This window comes from Varanus komodoensis, unplaced genomic scaffold, assembly GCF_004798865.1.
Source record: "Varanus komodoensis strain SLA01 unplaced genomic scaffold, ASM479886v1 scaffold6_4, whole genome shotgun sequence".
NCBI classification, from domain to species: Eukaryota; Metazoa; Chordata; class Lepidosauria; order Squamata; family Varanidae; genus Varanus; species Varanus komodoensis.
In genome coordinates this window covers 8,520,950-8,537,662 of record NW_025336347.1, presented here as the reverse complement: position 1 = coordinate 8,537,662, position 16,713 = coordinate 8,520,950, and the positions used below count along the sequence as shown (strand labels likewise).

The window sequence follows — 16,713 nt, the reverse complement described above, 5'->3', positions numbered from 1 at the left end:
TGAAGAATACTAGTAAGGGGAATTAGTCAATGTGCAAAATTAAGCTTTTATTTACACACATTACAACCTTTACTTCAGAGCATTCTTTATGAAAATCTACATGGTCATTTTCCACTATCCTAAGTAAATTTTATGTCTTGGAGTGAAGACAGATAACAATGTTCTTTAGAGAAGACAGTATTTCATAACATTATCAATGTTGATAACAATGTTTCATTACCCTAATTAAATAATACACATATGCAAATTAAATGCTGGATGAATTTCAATGAATGAAACAAATTCTCAATTTTGCCCTCCATCATGCATTTTAAAAATAGTTCCAAAACTAGTGACTGGGGGGAAAAATGTGTTCACGACATCATATGATTTCATATTAATTAAGGTATTAATTAAGTACAGTTACCTTTTAATTTGAAATACCAAACTATTCCCTGCTCCATAACATTAAACCATGCACACATTTGCAGAGCAGCAAATGTGCTTTCCAATTGCTCTGCCAAATTTATTTAATAAGGAAAGTTCCCTGTTATATTTATTTCTTTAACTAGTTCTACCATAGATTGTTTTAGATTTCTTTTATCATTGTGGTTCTAACTAAAATCAGATTTGGGAGGATAGGTTCACTTTGCGCTGGAATTTCAAACATCTGAAAATTATTATTCTGTTATATTCATCTCAACTTAATATAACAGAATACAACATAACTAATTCTTATATGAACGAGGAGTTCATCAAAATTACCCACTCAGTATAATTCATAATTCTTCTCGTACTTATCAAACTCAAGAATTTTGCTTGTCTTGTTTTGGGCAGGCTTGTTGTTTCCAGTGTTAGGCCCTAATCTATCAATAAGTTCTCCAGCACAAGCAAAGCACAATAGATTGTACAGCTCCCATTTCTTTCAATGTGGTAAGTGCAGGCGAACACCCTCATAGATTGTGCCCTTAACCATTAGTTCATTTGTCTGATACACCTTACGGCTGGCATAAGCACATTCAGAAATCAATCACTTGGGAAGCAGATGTAACCCTGTTACACTAATTAAACTTTGTTTTGCATCAGAGTCCTGCATTTGCAGTGTGTGTACAGTATGTAAATTATACAAATTACAAGAAAAGTTGATTAGCGTAATTCAAATCTCAGTGCAGTTACTAAATTTAACAATGAATACAAATTATACTCAATCAGTTCATTGCTACAGGGTAACTCTACAACATGCATCACCAGATTCAAAGAAGCATGAGCTAAAAACTAAAAAAGATGTGTGATAAATGAATTAGTGATCTATTCCCAAAGGATTTTGAAGGTAGATTTAGTAAGGTGATTTTTATCCTGATTTTTGAAACTCATTACATCTGCCAAGTGAAATACCAATAAAAACTTTGAGTTTTGCACTGAACTATTCCAGAACTATAAAGTTACATGGGCATTTGAGCTCTCAGAAATATATTTTCTAAGGCACAAAATCATTCTCTTGAAAACAAATGATGAGCACTGATAACAAATTAACATCAGTTTATTTGAAATTACCAATGTGGAGGTATTAGACATACAGACATTTGCATTTAAGCATTGCTAGTATATTGAGTATAAAGGGGGCTAAAGTAAGCAAGGTAACCTCAGCATGTTACTCCAACTTCCATGTAAGGATATAGACTGCTGAGTTCAATTATATTTTTAAGAAAAATGCTGGTTATTGTCATTTGAGGTGACCTCCATTAATACCGGAGTAAATGAAACAGTGACCTGGGATATCTCTCTTAAATGACAATAAATCCCAGTTTCCTTGGGTGGACCAAGAATAGGAATCAGTCATAAACTCAGTGATCCAGTCCAAATAAATGTTTAATTCTATTGAAATCAATGGAAGACATTGTTAGTGTGGTCTTTGATCTTTTTCTGAAAAGAAAAAAGAAATCACCTATTTCATGATGGGGTAGGATAACAAGAGAAAGATAGACAAGTGTTTTCCATAGTAAGAGTGCTATTTAACCAAAGAAACTTGCTAAGTGAATTGTGAAAAATTCCAAAGGCTGTATCAGAATGTTGACCAAAACCAACAAAATGTCTTGAGGCAACTTCTGCACCAAAATGTTTCATAGAGCTCAAGCTTCATCACATCTTAAGCCAGAGAGCACCTGGCAAAATGGCTTCTAGCCCATGAAAGCTTGTGCAACATCACATTTTTTGTCTTTATGTTGTCACTAGATTTTTGCTATCTAAGAATGTAGTTGACAGCAGAAGGAAAAAAACCCCTCTTCTAATATAGTAGGATCAGAAACAGAATAGGTTAGCCAACTGAACTGCCAGATACCAGCAAAAACTAATTACAAAGATTAATTAGGCACTTGCCTACTACTGAAAGTATAGTACAGGACAAATCTTCACCAAAGTAGGGGAGGGTTGCTGCCACCATTACAATAGCAGCAAATTGACAGCAAATTTGGCAGCAGCAGTGGGGGAAGAGTTTTGTCAGAAAGGCCATTTGGCCCATGGGCCATATGTTGCCCAGCCCCACTTTAGGACAGGGAAAAAAAGACCTTCACAGTACTACAAACCTCAACTACCTTATTATTGTTGCTGCTGGTTGCTGCTATTTTCTTTATCCCTTTCTCACACACTTTAAATTTGAATGTAAGTTGGTATACAACAATAAAACAGTCAACTAGTTTGCATGCTCATATGAGCAACTGTGTCATTCACACCGAGAGCCCATTGCCTATAATGTTCAGATATTTCATTCCTATTTCACATCACTCAATTAAATCTTTCTGTATAAAAAAAAGCTTTTAACAACCACATCTGGTCTTTAATAAATCACTGCACTTTGTCTTCCTGCCAAAACTCCTCCTTTATCTAACTTACATCTTCATGAGGAGATAGGAAATCACACATTATGGTGGTGACAAACAATTGTAATTATGTCATTAGTAGCCATTTAGACTACAAAGGTTTGCAAAAAGGAAATATAATGAACAATAAGAAATATAGGATAATACATTGATCACAGTTCTAATCCCCTTTTTACTTCACAAGTGTAAAAAGCTGGCATAATTCATGGGCACAGCAGGCAGTAATAGTATACCACTTTACGAACTATGCAGCTATTTTATTTCCCTATCTACTTAAAAATAAAAAAGCTTTTAATAGCTTGATTTAGACATAAAAGTTATTTATGATGCTTCGCTGATTATAATATTTACTTCTTGAACTTTCAATAGAAGTGATTCTGAGATACAAATACAAACTGCCTTATCAAAGACCTCTCAGGAAGGAACACTTCTACTACTTAAAGTAAGTGTAAAAAGTAAGTAAAAGTAAGAAATGTAAGGATAGCCAAAGGATTCAGGAATATCCTCTGTGGAAGACTAAAATGATAAGAAGTTCATATGCTACTGATAGACCATGGGTCCCAACACCTGAATCTCTCCTTCCCTAGAGGTTTGACAAATACATCAGAGCCCAGGGGCCAGTTTACTTAGAATATCCTACACACTAGCATCTTAAACTCATAATTGTGTAGGGAAAAATTGAGTAATCCAAGATATATACTGAAAGCCAGAAGCCATTTCCAAAATCACTGCTATATTTATCTTAGGCCAGGAGCTCAAAAAACAGAAATAATTGTGGTTGTATGCAACCTGATTTTTACAAACTCATCTCCAAGTTTCTCCAAAGAGCATCTGCAGCTGATCAAGTCTATGGGAACTGATCACATGAATTGATCCTATCTTCCTAAGGTAATCTAGTGGGCCATGAAATAAGCTTATTCAAAAATCATGACTGGACAGACTGGACAGACAAACTATTCTATGGTATGGCTGGTTTTCAACATAGCTAATTTAAAATGCAATACAATTACTTTAAATGATATCCCGTGCCATAAGTATTATCACTGGAGATGAAGACACAAAAATATGGATAAATTCAATGTCCAGTATAAGCATTATCAAGGATAAAACTATAAAAATGTAAAGTAATAAGTACATAAGACTTAACATACTCGTTCAGTAAAAACTAAAACTGTTTCTATGACCACATCAGCAAAGTTCTGAGTTTTATTTATGAAGGATATAAAGCAGCCTGGTTTAGAATTAAGAGATATAATGGCTAACCAACTTCAACTTCATTAGACAATTCATTCTTCTTTCCATTTTGTTTTTTGTTTGGGTCAAAAAAGATACCTCAGTGTTCAATTTTAAATAGTGAATTCTGTGTCACGCTAAATTTCCTAAATTTTAATAAATCAACTAATGTTCAGCTGGCCTCATTTGGGCTAACCCATGCTTCAGAGAGCCACAGAAATTTCCCTCCACCTCTTCCTCCCCTTCTCCAGTATGTCTGTGAGGAGATAGAAGCTTTTCCTTTGTATCAACTATGTATTAACTAAAGGAAACAATCCCACTTTCTACACAATGGGTTTACACAAGAACTCATAATGAAAGTTGAGTATGGGTTCAGTGTGAACTGTCATTGACCCATGTGATCTTGAACAGTGGGCTGCTGTATGGTCTCAATCCAATTGAGCAGCTGGATTTATACGAAAACCATGAACCAACAACCCTAATTTGAAGGTGGCGTTATACTAATCACAGTTAGAATTGACCAGCCCATAGGGTTTAAATAACCAAGATAACCAAGTGTGGTTCATCAAAAGTGGAAATGAACATTTCCATATTTCTTCTAATGGCTGCACCAGATCCCGGGAGGGGGGAGCAAATCTTGAGGCTCACCTAAGCTCATCTTCACAATGCTAAAACTATGATTTTGTGTTTCATCCAAACCAACTCTGAATTTAATTTTCTTAGGACAAGGTCTCTCTTGCTAAATTGGCCAACAAAATCATTCCCTGGTATTTGGCAAACAAGTTATACCATCTCTATGAAGGGAAACAACAGATCCCGAACCTGTTAAGTATTTACATTCTTTTACCATAATCAAGTGAACTCCATCTTGCCTTTTCATCAGTACTTAAACCTTGGAATGCAATGTTTATTTTCTTTTCCTTCTGAGAGGTCTCAAGGAATTCCCCACTTAAAACTATATTCTAAGCTACTGGCTACAACCTGTCACAGAAAAACCTATCCTGTGTTAAACATCATTTTCAGAGCTATTAAGAAATGGCCACTGAAATGGATTCTCTCTGCCCTTTTGACAGCCAAAAGATGAATATTGCCTCCAAGCAGCATGACAAGTCCTCTCTACTTGATGTAATGAACCATGCTTGTTCATTACATCTCCTCCTAAAACCCCACCTCCTGTAACACAAAGGACCTTACAGCGCTTTCAATATATGATTGAGTAGCATATAGATATAAACTGTGGAACTTAATCTGTTCCACAATTCTGGTTGCGACCCAAATTGGTCATGAGCCAAGTCAAATTTCCCCATAAGGTTCAATGTAAATAAGGTTAATCCGTTCTGTAACCATTTTTTTTAATCACAATAATTTGAAACAAAGTGACTAAGAACCACAAAGTAACAAAGAACAACAATCGAAGCCATCTCCAACCCCCAGCACAATCATGGCCATCTCCTCCCCGAGCGCAACCGTGATTGTGCAAGGAAGACAGGAGCATTCACGATCATCACCCAATGTGGAGTTCGAGACCTGAGGGAAAATTTTTCTGAAATTTCTGTTCGCGACCCAATTTGATTGTAATCTGAGGCCTTCTTGAGCCAAGGAACCACTGTAATTGCTAGAAAGTTGTGTGTGTGTTGTATATGAAGCTATGTACATATATTATACAAATGAGGAAAAATAACACTGGAGATCCCTTTGTAAGCACCATGGCCCCCATAGGCACAACATCAGAGGCCTGATCTGCATCATGGCAGTCAATAAACTGGCCCAACAATAGAGAGTGCTCACTTGAACGCATATAATAATAATCTTAATAATAGCTGGTTGCTAACATGCACTTTCTGGAAAGCACTCAAACAGTTATTGACCCATTTTGCATGTATGCAAACAACCTGTGGTTTGTTAATTACAGTTGTTACTAATGAAGCAGGAGTGAGTAAACAAACTAGCTCCTGCTCTTATGTTTGGACATCATTTTTATTAAACAGAGTGACTGAGGCATCTGTAAGTGCCAGGTTGCCATTCCATTCCTCCACTACTGAGGCTTCAATATGTCATCTGAGTCCAGCAAGATGGCTTGTTGGGGTAGTTAACAAACCACCCCAAAACCTTACAACAGGCCTTGGGCTACACTTACCAGGTCAAGGCAGCATAAAAAGCCATCTCTGGTTACCCATCCTAAAAAATAATTATGCAAATCAACCATTGCATGACTGGTATGCATAATAATACAGCTTGTGCACAGCTTGTCACCCACCCTGTAATTGTGCAAGTAAGCCATTGGCATGGGGCAGCTTTTATCAACTTAGACTGATAGCCCAGCTACAGAGATAGCTTAGCTACAGTTATCCATAATCTAGTAGCTTCTCATCTGGATTGCTGCAAAGCATTGTACATCTGGCTGACTTTTGAAAGTGGACTAAAATATTCAGTGAGATTGTTAATGGGAATTGGTGGGTATGAACATACTATGCCAGTGTGTTGTCCTCTGCACTGGCTGCCAGCCCATTTCAATTCCATTTCCAGTTCTGGCGTTAACTTCCAAGGTATGGGGCCAGGTTACTTTGAAGGACTGTCTCCTCCAACCTGACCCAAAGATCGTATCCAGATGTCTTGCTTCTGTCAAATAAAATAAGTGGCTGCTAAGTAGAGAACTTTACTCTTGTGGCACCCCAGTTGTGGAACACGTCTTCAGAAAAGGTCTTCTTGCATTTACACGATGGTCTTTTCAGTGCCAGGCTAAGATGTTTGCAGGCAATGTAGTCCTTCATTTTTCGTTGTTTTTAAAAGCTGTTTTTTAAATTATTTTTTATTTCATTTCTGTACCACCTCATACCTGAAGCTCTCTGGGCAGTTTACCACAGTCTTTTGAATCTTTATATTACTGCCGGTTTTTATTTTAGTTTATACTGTAGTTTTGAACTTGGAGAAATTTTTATTATGTTCTATTGTGATGTATTTTATGGTTTTAATTGTTGTTAACAGCCCAGAGAGCTTTGGACGTTAGAAGATATAAAACTGAAATAAATAAATATGTCAGTATTCATCTTTCTGCCCCCTAAAAAATATGCCACTAGCTCATGTCACAAACCACCAATGTGTCCAGGTAAGACCAATAATGATATGCTATCAAGGATTTTCCATTACCTTCTAGTATTTTGTTCCACAAGTTCACTTTTCAAAATGTTAAAATAAAATGTAAGTGTTAATGGCATCTGAAAAGTAGGTGATTATAAAGTTGTGTATTTTCCAGACTACTGTGTGTGAATCAGATGCTCAGACTCAGTGAAGCAAGAATTGACCAGGTTTCTAAAAATATTGTACAAAGCCATTAAGTATAAAAAGGAAACATAATTGTTGACTTTAAATATGCAGGGAAAAAGTTCATAGTAAATAACAATAATTTACTTGGAATACTGCTCCATAGAGTGTTTTACAGAAATCCAGCATACAATTTTAAAGAAAGTGCTGGCAAATTAATTGTATACTTTTGCCTTTTATGCTCAAGTCACATATGAAAAGAAGAACATTTTACCACACATTGAGTATAGTACCATTGAATGAATAAGGTTTGAAGAGAACATAATCAATAGTATCAGTTGAATCTGAGATTAGATTAAGGGGCAGACAGAAGGATAAAAGAGGCATCTAACGGTAAGACTCCTCTTGTTCCTTTTACTTGATGGCTGTCAACATGGCACTTTGCCTCCAACAGTGTGGCTTGCGTCAAAGTAACACAAGTCAATAATCTGTTGTGAATATGGGTGGATACATACAACAACCGTGCCATTTAATGCACTATTTGATGCATTATGCCATTTAGTGTACTACTTACTTGTATGCCAATGAATTCATGGAGTCTTGCATGCACAGGCAAGCCTGGTTTTGTTCGCTCATTCGATGTTAGGGGCCAACTGCATATGCAAGGATTATGTAACAGACTGCATAAAACCAAAATTATTCCATATCACTATTTCCAAACATAATGGTGTGTCTCCAAATGGTCAGCACCCACTAAGAACTGCCTAAAGGGCACTGTCACTCATACCTTCGAAGCACTTTTAAACTTTCAGGAGCCAAGCTGAACTAACCTTTTAAAACACTGCTCAGAATGGATCCTTTGCATGGAGAACCCCTTCAGACAGCCTAATTCATTTGGATTCCTCTGCCTGACAACAAAAGCAAGTATTCCTGTTGAGGTGTGCCACACACAAGTGGTGACAAATTCAGTGTTTCAGTCATGTTCTAACCACAATTATATCCAATACCATTAAAAATAACATTTAATGTAAAGAACAAACCTGACTGTCCTCACTTTTCTGTCACTGATTGTCACTGTGCCATGTTTCTGAGGGGGTTAGCTGTCAAAAAGAAAGGAAAAAACTAGATTAATTCAAATCCAAATACTGTCCTTAGAAATGTTTCCTTTAACATGCATATTGAATTGATTAAATCCCATGTTTGTTCTTTGTAGGGTAAGGGTTTTCTTTCAGTATTTTCTTCCTCCCTTTTAAAACAAAGCCATATCCAATGTTCTGAGGGCTGGAAATTAATAACCCTTCTAACTTGGATCCCTCCTGGTAGCCACCACCCCTGGCAAATCGCTATTTGTAGTTTCACCAAAAACAAATCATGTGTCTAATACAGTATTTAAGAGACTGAAATAAATTCATCCCTTGCTACCCTATCATCTTAAATATTACTGTGAAATTTGAACGCATTTGGCCAAAACCAAAAGAGCCAGATCCATTATTTAATTATCTTTTCTATTTTTACCTCCTAAAAATGAGATTATTCTGTTCCTCAAGGCTTGGGAAACCTTCTCTTGGGACTATATCCCTCAACCATTCTGAAGAAATGGACTAAATAGACACTCTGTATTATTATTTTGCACTTCATTTTAAGAGTCAGTGCATGGCTAAATAGTAGTGTAAGACCAAAAACCAACCTTCCTGGCAGAATCTTTGATACAATGCCTCATTACTGATATTATGTCATAAACATCTACAAAAAGAAACACTACATTTGAACATTTCCCATTAACTTTGCCGCACTTTACTACTGTTTAATGTGCAAGGCAAAAAGATCACAGTCATCTAAGAGTTTCGACAAGAATTATCTATCACACTACAATTCAAATGCTTTGTTATATGCTTTCCAGAGCAGCCTGTGTATATCCCATTCTTCATGTTATCCAGTGATTTAAGGGCCTCCTTTGAGGACCTCAGCTTGATCACTGTCCCTTTTTTCCTGTCAGGAAAAGGGGCAGTCAAGCAGCGATCTTGCTCTCTGCTACTGATTTGCTTCCTACAACTGCATTAGACGTTATTAAAGCGGCTCCCAGCAGTGTGTAGTTAAGAGTCTCACAGTGTCCCCATTACAAAGCCATTTTTCTTATAAAGGGTTTTGTAAATTGGCTATGTTAATGACTACATAAGTAGCAAATTTTAATTTATTCTTCATCCCTAACGGGATTATATATTGCTTTTTTTTGTATCACAGCAACAAACAAACACACCAAAAGAAAGACGCAAAACTTAAAATACTGCCTCAGCTAGTTGTCCCTCTGCCTCTCCACCATTAAAAAATTAAGATTTTTTTTTTTAGCAGTAGCCTATTTATCACATGTGGCATTCAGCATAGTATTCTTGGCAATTAATTTATAATACAGAATTAGGGTAATAGAACCTAAAAATGAAGAGTGGAAAGATACTAAATGGTATTTATATAGGTGCAATTTTTCAAAATTAGGATAGCCTTAATTCTGAAGATGAAAGGTTGCTTTCCTGCTTCTGATATACTTAAAAATTATGTGTTTTTGGTCTTGATTTTGTTAACTGACTTTATACCCATCACAAGGCCATCTGTCTGTGTGACTTACAGTCAAATCTCTCCTCCCTTCCCCCACCCTTAGTCCTTCCACCCTCCAGAGGCAGATCCTTGGTGCAGATGAATGTCTGTTGATCCTCCAAGGGAAGCACATCTTCTAAGAATCTATGTTAGCCTTCTTTGGTATGACACTCCCCCTCCCCCCACAAGACCCCATTCTTTGTAACTCCAGGGCAGCTGTAACTCGACTGAGACTCAGCTACTAGGTGCCAGGTTTTGCTCGTGAACCCCTCTGCCTTTCTCAACCTCTCCAAATCAGATGGAAAGAACAAAATGAAGAAAATTTACCTGTTCTGGCTGGAGTTTCACTCATGCTGAAAACATGGGTATGCTTCTAGATTCATCACTGTCATTAGGAGCCCAGGTGACTTGCATGGCACTGAATGCCTTTGGCTGGTGAATATGTGGCTCCTGTTCCTGGTGCAGGGATAGCTTAACCACTATAATTCATGCAGTAGCAATCAATGCTGCTAAAATGCTCCCTATGTAGGGCTACCCCTGAGGTCAGTTGAGAAGATGCAGCTAGCATGGAAAGTTCCAGAGAAGCTGGGACTGAATGCCTGTTCATGTACATATAATACCTACACTGAAAGAGCTACATGCATTGCCAATCTGCAGCTGGGCCAGGTTCAAGGTGTTGCCATTGGCAAGTAAAGCTCTAAACAATTTCAGAACAGGCCATCTGAAAGATAGTCTCCCCTTACATAGACCCAATCCATTAGAGCACCATGTTCTTTATGGGAAGTCTTGATGACCAAGACACAACCTGTACAATTCCATTTGCCAGCTGCACAGTAATGGACCTTCTCTGTGGTAGCACCAGCCATCTGGAATGACCTCTGTTCTATGATATGTCAGGCACTAAGGACCATATATCTTTGGTGATTATTCAAACCTACCCTTTTCCTCCAGTCATTCCTAACTATTAACTTGTCTAAATGTTGTTGTGCTTTAATATGGATGTATTTTATAATTGGTTCAGTATTTTAACAACGGAAAGTTGTATATTAATATTTTACATGAAAATATATGCATTGCCTGCATAGCACAAAAGCTGCGGATCTCGTGCACCATCTAGATAACTTTTTAGATAGTTCCTGGGTGGACCCAGTGATTGTGGTGCATTGTATACCATAAGACCCAAATCTGTATACCATAGGACAGGAAAGGAAGCACCACATCCAAGAAGCTACCAGGAGTTGGAAAGGAGAGGTGTGGAAGCTAGCTGCTCTAAAAATAGTGTAATCTGTGTCCATACATCTGGAAGTTACTAGGTTACTTAAAGTTGCTAAGCAAAATTGGGAGGGAAGAAGAATTGGCTGAGGAGGGGTGCATATCTACTGCGGGGGGGGATGCTGTGGAGTGCAGGACCTACAAGAACCTGAAAACAGAGGTCTCTGAATGATCACCCTACAGCCTGCTTGAAGAAGGTCCTGGATCATGGACCTCACTTGGCATTCATTTACATGCAAATTTCCAGATAGTAGGAGGCGGCCTCTCAACAAGTCACACTATCATGGTGCACAAAGACGGGGTTTGGCTAGGTCAGAGGCAAAGCAGAGGAAGCACAGGCAGAGTAAAAGAAAGAAGAAATAGTTTGGAGTTCAAAAACTCCCTTCTCATTCCTGCGCAATATGTGTATCAGCACGGGTTTATATGCACCTCTGCTTTTGAGGTACCAAAAGTGCCAATGATGGCAAGCCATCCTAAACTCTGCTGCACTACTATACTTTGCATCCCAGCCCTTTGCTCCACTTTTCCAGAAATGAAAATGAGCCATACCTGACAGCTCATGTTATGTACCATTCAGACCACTGATGCCCTAACATACAACATTGTCAAAATCAGTCTGTACGCACCTTGAAGAAAATGTAGTGATAACAGAAGCCAACATGCATTTCTTAATAAGTTATCCCAAACTAATCTCATTTTTTGACTGGGTAACCACCGAAATGGACAGAGGAAATGCAATGGACATATTTTACCTTGACTTTACCAAAGCCTTCAAAAAACTGCCCCACAGCATCCTAATAAATCAGCGAAATGTGGGCTTGACATAAGTACTATGAGGTGGATTCACAACTGGTTTCAAAATAGGTCACATAGACTGATCATCAATGGCAGCTCCTCAATCTGGAGAGAAGTTACAAGTAGAGTACCACAGTACTCAGTTCTTGGCCCAGCGCTCTTCAACATCTTTATTAATATCTTTATGGGAAGTCTAGAGAACCATAGTTAAGTTTGCAGATGATACAAAACTAGGTAGATTAGCTAACACCCTGAAAGGCAAAAAGAAGATCCAGGGCAGCCTAGACAAGTTTGAACACTGGGTGGAAAGCAACAGAATGAAATTCAACAAGGACAAATGCTAAGTTCTCTACCTAGGCCAAATAAAATAAAATAAAATAAAATAAAATAAAATAAAATAAAATAAAAAAATAAAATAAAATATTAACTGCATCAATACAAGATGGGGAATACTTGGCTCCACAGTACAGTAGGTAACAGTAGCTTGCAGATAACAAGCTAAATATGAGCCAGCAATGTGATGTAGCCACAACAAAGGCAAACACTATTTTGGGATGCATAAATCACTTCCAGAAAAGAAGTACTCATTCCCCTCTACTCTGTGGTAGTCAGACCTCACTTGGAATGCAGTGTTCAGTTTTGGACATTCAGTTTTAAAAATAATGCTGAAAATATGGAAAGAGTTCAGAGGATGGCAGTGAAGATGATACAGGGCCTGAAAACTAAGACTTATGAAGAGAGGCTGAAAGAAATGGCCCTGTTCAGCCTTGAGAAAAGACTACAAGGTGACATGGTCACACTCTACAGGCACCTCAAAGGCTGTCACAAAGAAGAAGGAAAGGACATCTTCTCACTCATCCCAGAGTGTAGGACACAGAACAATGGACTTAAACTACAGTACACCATGTGCAGGTTAGACTTTCTACCGGTCAGAACAATATGCCAGTGGAACCAGTTGCCAAGAGGGATTCTGTGCTCTTCCACATTACAGGCATTCAGAAAGAAACTAGACAGTTATCTGACTGGGATTGTGTAACTGGTGCCCTGCACAATTAGGGGGTAGCACCAGATGGCCTTTTTGGCCCCTTTCAACCTTAGTATTCTATGATTCTATTATCCTATACCTGTCCTTGAAAACACACCTTATACAGCATCTCTGCTTTGTACTTATTTTTAATAAGAGACAAGCATAGTTGCTAAGCAAGGCTTGCAGCAGATACAGGGAGAATTGGTGGGGCTTAAGCTAACAAGGCAACCTTAGCTGGCACCACTTCCTGGAAGGGTGTCCATCAGGCACGTGCAGGGCAACGTCCACTGCTCCTGACCCTGAGATGAGGGTTGTCTTCATCAGCCTCTTGCAGTGAGCTGTTTGCTGGCTATACCCAAGGTGAGGGTGCACCGGTGGGTCTCCAACATGCCCTCCTGACTGTAATCTGGGCAGGGGGAGACAAGCAAGGGAAGGGTGAACAGGGTAGGGGGGCAGGGAGCTGCTCCGGGAGCTTACATATATGTGGCATACATGTGGCCTGCTCATGATGCCCTAGCACCATGCTTCTGTTTGCATGGCTGCTGTCAAGTTCCAAAGCATGTCACAGTCATTGTCATCACCATCATCATCATCTAAAAAAATCTCTAATTGGGTACATGCACAGACATCTCTGTGGCTTTTCTAAGCCATCTATAAGTAATATACCTTAAAACACAGCTTAAAATGATTGATGGTGACAATAAAATCAATAACCCAAGTCTCTCCTTAGGTCTCTGAGGGCTTATCATCAGGAACACATCCTTCTGCCTGTCAATGGCACCTTTCTGAGCATCCATCTCCTGCTCAAAGACACACAGTCAGGCTTCCATCACTTCACACATGACCATCACGTCACACATGCCACACCCTACTGTTGGCTTCAGACCAAGTGGACCACATTGCTTTTCATGTATGTTCATTTGTAAGAGATTTTAGGTGCACTCAGCCCTGGAAAGCTGAACCTGACCAGTTCTGTATGTGTTATGCAAACATGCAGGTCAATGAGAATCAACTACTAGCAGCTTTTCTTCTGAAGGTTCTCCAAGAGGTCTTCTAGGCTTCAGGGATCCCACCCTTGGATCCTCTCCAAGAGGCATATGCTGCTGTTGGAAAGGTGCCGTTCTGCCCTCAGTTTCCCCACAACAACCTCCTCTCTAATAAAGCAGAGGAAGGTGAGGTTGCTGGGTTTTATGAAGAGGTGGGCACGGAAGCGAAGACCTTGGCATCACCAGTATCAGCTATAGAAGCAGTGCAAGTCTGAAGGTGTGCAAGTAATTCCCTGGTGGCAACCAAGGACTCCATCATATGTACATCCATGCCAAACGGTGCGTTGCAGAGGGTGCCACTGCCCCATTCCTCCAGAGACAATGTCTGATAGGAACAGTTGACAGTTCAACTAGCTCCTCTAAGCAGATCTCTGTCTTTTTCATGAACAGCTGCAATTCTGAGTAACTTGTAGAAAAGGAAGCTTTTTAGGAAGCTCACGTGGTATAGCGGTTGGCCTGGCTTCTCTCAGTTCAATGGTGTGAAATTGGTGGGGCTGCTCATACAAAGAATATATGGTAGGTGGGCTGGAGCCTCAGTATGGCAGGGAAGTAAATGGAGAAGTAATGAAGGACTGCCCAGGTGCCTGGAGACCTCAACCTGGAGCACCCTTTCAGACACAATAGAACCTGGTGCTGTGATGTACTTGAGAAGGACTGCCATGCAGTATAAGGCTCCACACATCGGTACTGGCCAGGAATCAGGGAGAATGAGTCACAGTTTGGAGACTGGAAGGTTCGCATGTATAAGTAATTCACTCTCTGGGACTGGCTCAGAGGGATGCTTTATACACTACATCAAAGCCTTTGACTGTGTGGATCACAGTACATAACCTGTATCATGAACAAGAAGCTACAGTTAGGACAGAATAGGGAGAAACAGGAATACTTTCTTATAGGCAAAGTGTCAGACAAAGGTGTATTTTATCTCCTTATCTGTTCAACCTGTATGTAGAATGTATTAAAAAAATTGGATTAAGATCAGAGGGAGGAGTGACAATTAGAAGAAAATATATCAATAATTTAAGATAAGGAGATTAAAACCTTATTACTGACAGAAAGCAGCAATGAATTGAAATGACTGTTAATGAAAAGGAAAGAGGAAAATGCAAAACCAGGACTTCAGCTGAACGTTATGAAAACAAAAATCACAACCACAGAAGAATTGCACAACTTTAAGATCAGTGAAGAGGAAACTGAAATCCTGAAAGACTTTGCATACCTTAGATAAGTCATCAATTCAAAGGGAGACTGAAGCAAAGAAAAAGACTGAGATGTGGAAGGGCAGAAGTGATGGAACTAGAAAAGAGCTGCACACATATATCAGCCTGTTATTTTAAATGTCATGACTTGTATAAAATTATCTTCTCCAGCATGGCAAAGCTAAGATTACATCTTCCTACATTTGTAGGGTCACCATAAGTTGGAAACAACTTGATAATACATGATCACAACACTTTAAAAGAGACATCCAAACAAATCTATTCCCCTGTTGGCTGATCTGATCCTGAGGATCTGACCCTGAGGATGGTATCAGAACCCATACAGCACCGCACATATAGAAAGTTAGGTTCACTACAGAATTAATATTTAATGCTTCATTATGGCCTTGCTACCAAGGTGTGTCTGTCTAATGTGTACTTTGATGCATACTTCTACTGTAAACTAAGTTGTGTTCACAGAGACAGCCAAGCTGGCATCTGACAGAAACTACTCTCAAGCATTGCCAAAGTGGGCAAGATAAGAACAGCTGACCTAGAAAAGAAGGGCTCCACATCAGAACACTAGTCCCTGGGGTCATCTCATTCATGTGTCTCATGCTTCAACAGTGTGTTTTCATATATACCTGAAACATATGTGCTGGCCGACTTGCATTTTTCACATTTAATGCTTGCCCTATTCTCTTCTGCACATTTTGAAAAGACTGAAAACAAGGAATCCACAAGCATTTTGTGTGTAGGGAGAGAGGTTATCATTTGCATGTGAGAAGGCAGCAATACCTCAGGAGTAGCTTACCTTATGCTTTTAATGCATCACAGTTACTGTAGGCACTCCTTAACAAGAATTTACTGTGAAGTCTTCTTAAATCATGACCTTTACTCCCCAGTTCTGGAAATAAATGTGTTAATTTTAAGCCTGAACTGAAGAAGTGAATGTGTTAAGCAGCCCTGCCATTCCATCTTACAGAAGAATTTCATTATTGGCATCCTCATTTGAAGAAGCATACTGAGTTGCTTCTCACTATTTGATTTCCCTTTCCACTATTGCTTTGAAATCTACTTTCCCTGTCCTGTTGTTATTGTCTACATTGAAAGTCCTAACCAAGACAAAGACAAACAGAGAAGCAGTGATATGCTTGGAGAAAGAAAAGGAAAATGTAGGTCTGCTCATAGAAACTTTAAGAGGTTCTTCCTCCTAGCTCTTCTGTAAAGTAAACAGAACTGAAGACTTTAGCAGGGCTTTTCTTCTTTTCTTATTTAGAGTACAAGGCACTGGAGGTGTTAAAGTACCACAAAACAACTCTAATATTGCAATATCAGAAACACTGGTCTAAGTTCATAATTTTCATTTAATTTTCTTTTAAAAGCAGCATTAACAAAGAAAATGTATTTGATTCCATTAAAATGAATTTTGGCCT

The 16,713-nt window shown here is 38.8% G+C and overlaps 1 protein-coding gene across 13 annotated transcripts in view; it reads right to left on the bottom strand.

The window, feature by feature from the left end:
* FOXP1 (forkhead box P1) overlaps nucleotides 1-16,713 on the bottom strand; it is a 664,276-nt gene that overhangs the window by 455,002 nt on the left and 192,561 nt on the right. For 12 of the 13 annotated variants that reach the window (XM_044451999.1, XM_044452001.1, XM_044451996.1 and 9 more), the window contains one exon: nucleotides 8,390-8,449. The gene's annotated coding sequence lies outside the window, so the exon portion shown is untranslated. Of the gene's footprint in view, nucleotides 1-8,179; nucleotides 8,258-8,389; nucleotides 8,450-16,713 lie in introns of all 13 variants that reach the window. The other variant, XM_044451998.1, reaches the window with a different exon arrangement.